At 45.4% G+C, this 5476-nt stretch overlaps 1 pseudogene; it reads right to left on the bottom strand.

Moving 5' to 3' along the window:
- Positions 1–3135: 3135 nt before the first annotated feature.
- Positions 3136–5259, bottom strand: LOC146183136 (SUMO-activating enzyme subunit 2 pseudogene; annotated as a pseudogene).
- Positions 5260–5476: the final 217 nt, after the last annotated feature.

Raw genomic sequence — 5476 nt, 5'->3', positions numbered from 1 at the left:
AAAGTATAGGCCCTCATTCGTACAGGTCCTTGAAATCCCTTAAATTTGAATATCTTATTTTCAATTCTCTTAAAATTGCTTGGCATTTTTTAAACTCTGAAAGTCCAAAAACCTTGGTCCTTTAAATGGTAGCAACAATTTACAGCAAGAAAATTTCATATTTGTGAATAAGAAAAATTGCTTTCTTGACCCCTATATTCATGCCTGTTGGTTGAAAATTTTCAATACGAATGTGGACTCGTGTTAGATGGCTGGCAATGTTGAAGCCATTGCTGTTTTTGACTATTCTAATTCTGACAATCTTGGTACCGGTCACTGCCATTTAAAGTGCTGCACTACACATGTTGACATTTGACTTCATATAAGTTCGCTAAATATTAGTGTAGTTTTCTGCATGTGGATGCAGTTATGCCACTTTGCGAGGGACTGCCTCGAGAAGCAAATTTCTAAGTGTATCGCTCGGCTACGATTACATGGCTCGTGCTACAAATTTACATTGAGTGAAATGCAAACCAGGCTGCATATAGTTTGAGCTTGCTTCGGTGTGTAAGTATGCCTTAAAAACCACATGAAAATGAAGAAAGAAAGGACATATGTGCTACAGGCCAGATGAGTAGTATGTCTTATGGTGTTGGTACACAGTGCTACAGGAAGACAGACTGACCAAATAGTGAAACCCTGTACTTGCAATGATCGTATCTCGTCTGCTTCTTGCATTCAGTCTGTGTTTTCTACCATGAACATGTATGAGCTGTGGAATACTGTGAATTCATTGTTTTTACTTTGCCATGGTCTGGAAGCTGTTGAACGAGGATTTAGCTTAAAAGTATATTCAAAGTTCAGCTATGGCAGATGGACTGGCTTTTTTTGCGCGTGAGCATACTGGGCTTGTGCTGAAAAGCTGTCGCTGTACCCCAGTATAGTCGTGGGGAAAAACTTGAAATCGCTTCAAACATGCTACATCCCAGAAAAATATGCATGATTTTGTATCAAAATTATAATGGAACCATTCTTTGTGCCATTTTCTTGAGTGGTATCGTATCATTTCGCTTCACATTTAGCATCAATCTGGTAGTCAAGATGTGTACTGGATCTCAAATTGTATGCCATTAATTGTAAGTTGATGTATACAAAAGAACTTTGCATAATAAAAAGGCAATATGGCACTACTACTCTTAAGACAAAGCTTAAGCGTCTCCCTAATTTTAGAGCATAGGCTGCACTACTCTTGGTGCGAATGGCTTTGACCAGAAGGTGCCCACACAGAAATAGACATATGCTGCACCTTCCATCCTCCAAAAGCCAACTTATGAAAGAAAAAATGCAGAAGGAAAAGGCTGCAAAACTATGCTTATAAGCTTTCACTCGTACTACCAGGCCCAAGCCATGGTTGAACCCTTACCATTCTTTTGTTGCATGCAATAGAAATAATGCGTTTTGTGCAAATGCTGATCTGCTGCAAAGTTCTTATATATAGCTCCATAGTAGGACCTTGAATATCATCTGGAATTGCCGTGAAACTCCTTGCAATGTTTCTTACGGCGCCTGTATGAACCCTGATCTCTGCATTTTGGTAATATGTAATGAAGACATATCGTAACAATATTTCTGTATAACTGCACATTTTCAAGTTTGGGAAGTTGCAGTAAAAAAATGATTGATTAAATGAATTGCTTATGAATGTCCAATTTCAAGAAGTTTCCGCAGATGGTGCCAGCTATTGCAGCAAAAATGTGACTAGCAGCAGGAATACAGCTGCCATGAAAAATAAGGTGCTGTGGAATTACAAAAGGTGTGAAGTGGTATGAGGAATTCTGAAACTGAATATGGTTCTTAGTCCGACTTTCGCCAATGCAATCCTACGTACGGGACCAGAGATTTGAGCATGGGCAGATTTTAAGCAGAGCAGAATAGATAGGCTTCCTTTGGGAGCACAAATTGAGGTTACAAGGTTACTTGTGATGGTCACCATTTGAGGACAAGGATGATAGCAGCAAGAGACAATTTGAGCAGCGATTGAGAAAAAGAAGAGAACAGTAAGCTAAGAAAGTTTTCAGCTGCCTGTGTATGTGATGAATGTTGACATAAAATGGAGAGAATAGACTAGAAAAATGGCAGGCAAATATATGGACTGCATTAGGAAGACAGATTAGGAATGATCTGTTAAGAAAAAAATGAAAGAACTAGAGAGGAGGCTGTGGAAGACAAATGCAGGCCAAATCAGAACTGGACAAAACATTCAAGCAGGGAACTGCCAAAGGAGGCATCTATGATAACTATAGGGGCAGTTCATTCTTGTTCGAGGCTAGGACAGACCGTGCAAATTGCCAATAGACACGCTATGCAGTGCGTGTGAAGAGGAATCGGCTGAAACCTACAGTTCCAAGGATTTGGGTTTAAGGACACTGGAGGAAGATTAGACACAGGTAGAAATAACCATTGAAAGGTTATTTAACTGGTGGCTAAAATCAAGGGAAGAGCAAATACAAAATGTATCGCTGTTTACAACTGGAGGGTTCAGCCTTAACCATTCATAAATCCATAGACTGAGTGAGGAGACCATGGAGTCAGCCTGCAGTTGAACTACTACTGGCAAAGTGATCACAGCTACAGACACTTTAGCAACTGTAGACTTTTCATTTCCAAAAAAAGGCTATTGCCAAGCATAGCACTGCATATCATGTGCGGCAGTAGCCCCGCCGGGGTGGCGCAGTGGTTACGGCGCTCGACTACTGTTCCCAAAGACGCGGGATCGAATCCCGGCCTCGGCGGCCGCTTTTCGATGGAGGCGAAAAGCAAGGCGCCCGTGTGCTGTGCGATGTCAGTGCACGTTAAAGAACCCCAGGTGGTCGAAATTTCCGGAGTCCTCCACTACGGCGTCTCTCATAGCCTGAGTCGCTTTGGGACGTTAAACCCCACAAACCAAACCAAACCAAACCATGTGCTGCAGTAAGCAGTTCAATAAATTCCACTTGCAAAGAACAGTTTCATTTTAGAGGTCAGTAGCACAGCACTTCCCAGAAGCCAGTAGGAAGTGCTGTATCAGTTCGCTGACAACTTGAGTTAGATAAGGTATCTCTGTTGCCATGGCAGACAGGATACTGCTAGAAATAAGGCACAGCAACAAGCAGCATGTATAAATCAAACACACACTGATGGGGATTTATTTACAAATGATTCTTTGATGTTACACACCAGCACATTGGCATCCCCAAATCATGGCAGAGGGCCTCCAGGACATTTGCAAAATGAAATGTGCAACACAGACTCACACCATATTCAGTAAAAAAAAAAGATAATGCTTGTGAACTCTATTAAACCCATAGCGACTCCTATCAGTCAATCACAACACAGCCCCTTTTGGCTTCTATGCTGTCATCGCCATCTGTGAGCTTACGTTTCAGGCTCCCTCTGCCATTTTCAACTTGCTCAAAATGATCGTCTTCAATGATAAGTAAGTCATCCTCATCACTAGCATCATCAGAGGCATACCTGTTTTGGCTCTCATCTTTCTCATAGTGGTTGCTGTCTGTTATGGCAGCATCTGGTCCCTGCTGTGAGACATCACCAACAATTTCAAATCCTGCAGCATCCTTATTTTCATCATGGACAATGTTAACTGTGACCTGGAAGTTTTGCAAAAAGTCATCGCAGCGAAGCCTAGAGCCATGGGTTACACTAAGACTTCCCAAATGCATGGTGCGGTTGGATTCTGTTTCACCTTCTTCACTTGAAATGAGGATAGTTCCTTTACCATCGTCTAGCTCAACATCAGGTGCTGCCATTTTTATTTGCTGCTTCAGCACCTTGTCCTCAAAAATGCCAACTGTCATTTGCTTTGTGTTGAGACTGACATAGAGCTCTGCCTTTGAGGCACATGTATAGCATTTAGGGTTTGGCTCGAGAAGCAGGGTGGGAATAATAAGCTTTTTAGTTGGTGAAGGCCGTTTCGCCAAGTACACCTGCTTACAATTTGTTCTGCACTCTTCCAGCTTTCCTCGCAGCATCTTGAAAGCCTGCAGCACAATAATGCCTGCTATGATGGCATTGGTTGTGGCTATGGCAGGAATGATGTTGCCTGCCATTGCCTTTACATCGAATCTACTGGTCTGAGGAATACCAAAGATATGTGCGCGCAGGTTGGCACAAGCGGTTACAAAATTCATGCACTCATCGTTGTCTTTGTCCCACACTAAATGGTCGCCTTCACCAAGTTCTAGAGAGCGTTCCTTCAGCTTTTCCACGGAGGCGCTGAAGGCCTGACGGCACTGATCAAGGTCCCAGACGCGGTGATCGATCATGCCGGGGGTAGCATCCGCATCGGCACTACAGCAAGCACCCGTGTCCGGCAAGTTTCCCCAGTGCAAAGGCGTCGGGGGCTTCCTGCTCGACCACAACTTTTCCATCTGCAACAGGTACCGAATGTCATCGCCGAACAGCTTGTTGAACAACTTCTCTGGGTCGTAGCCGCACTCTGTAGCCCAAAGCCGCGTCGACACACGGCACATATTGCCTGTGGCGTCAGTACTCTGCTTTAGCATATGATCCAGGCTCACTTCGCCCCTCAGCTCGGGATCTGTTGAATCCGGTGATACGTCTTCGTCTGGGTCTGCCTCACCAAAAAGCTGGTTGAAAAGGTGCTTCGCCCACACGATGCAATGAATCGGCTCTGAAGGCGTGTTGCGAATGGTGCACCCAGGGTAAGTTTTTTCAGCGGGTTGAGGCTGGCACTCGTAGCACTCGGTGACTCCTTTGAAGATTGGCGTCACTTGCCCCAAGTAACCGGCGCTGCCGCTCTCAATTAGAGGCACTTTCGCAGCCAGGCACATGCGGTTCACGTGGCTTCGCGCACTTCGGTTGTCGAGAGCATTCATGACAATGTCAAACTGCTTGAAGTAGTCGAGCCCGTAGTCGGGTTTTACAATGCTGTCGTGACGAGCTGCGATCTTGACATGCGGGTCGAGCCTTTCGGCGCTTTCCTTGGCGACCAATGCTTTTGGCTTTCCGACATGCACCTTTCGGAATAAGAACTGCCGATTCAGGTTGCTGACGTCAATAGTATCCAGGTCAATCACTTCGATGTCTGAGAATCCGGAAAGTACCAGGTTTTTAAGCAACTCGCAACCAATACCGCCTGCACCAACAACCAAGACTTTCTTTTTTCTGACATCTCCAACACTTTGAACGAAGCCGGCGTCCGCCATTTTGCAAACACTTCGCGCGTTGGGTGGCGCGCTCAGCGCGCTCTGCCACGGCCGGTCTTGATGGAGAGCGCGCTTCTTTTCTCTTACGGCCTCTCCAATGGGGCCTGTTTCCACCGCCCGCCGCGCCTCGGCGGGGTCGCCACCGTCCCACTGCTGCGCCTGTGCTACCGCCGTTCACGCGCAAGGGAAACGCACTCGCTCTTCGCTCCGCCCGCCTCAGTTGCAACCGGCAGGTCCTGACACTTCACCCCTTATGGTTTATACAAAGACGC

Source organism: Amblyomma maculatum, chromosome 7, assembly GCF_055883805.1.
Source record: "Amblyomma maculatum isolate TAMU_Amacu chromosome 7, ASM5588380v1, whole genome shotgun sequence".
NCBI classification, from domain to species: Eukaryota; Metazoa; Arthropoda; class Arachnida; order Ixodida; family Ixodidae; genus Amblyomma; species Amblyomma maculatum.
The sequence above is the reverse complement of the archived record's forward strand: the minus strand, read 5'-3'. Positions and strand labels throughout refer to the sequence as shown.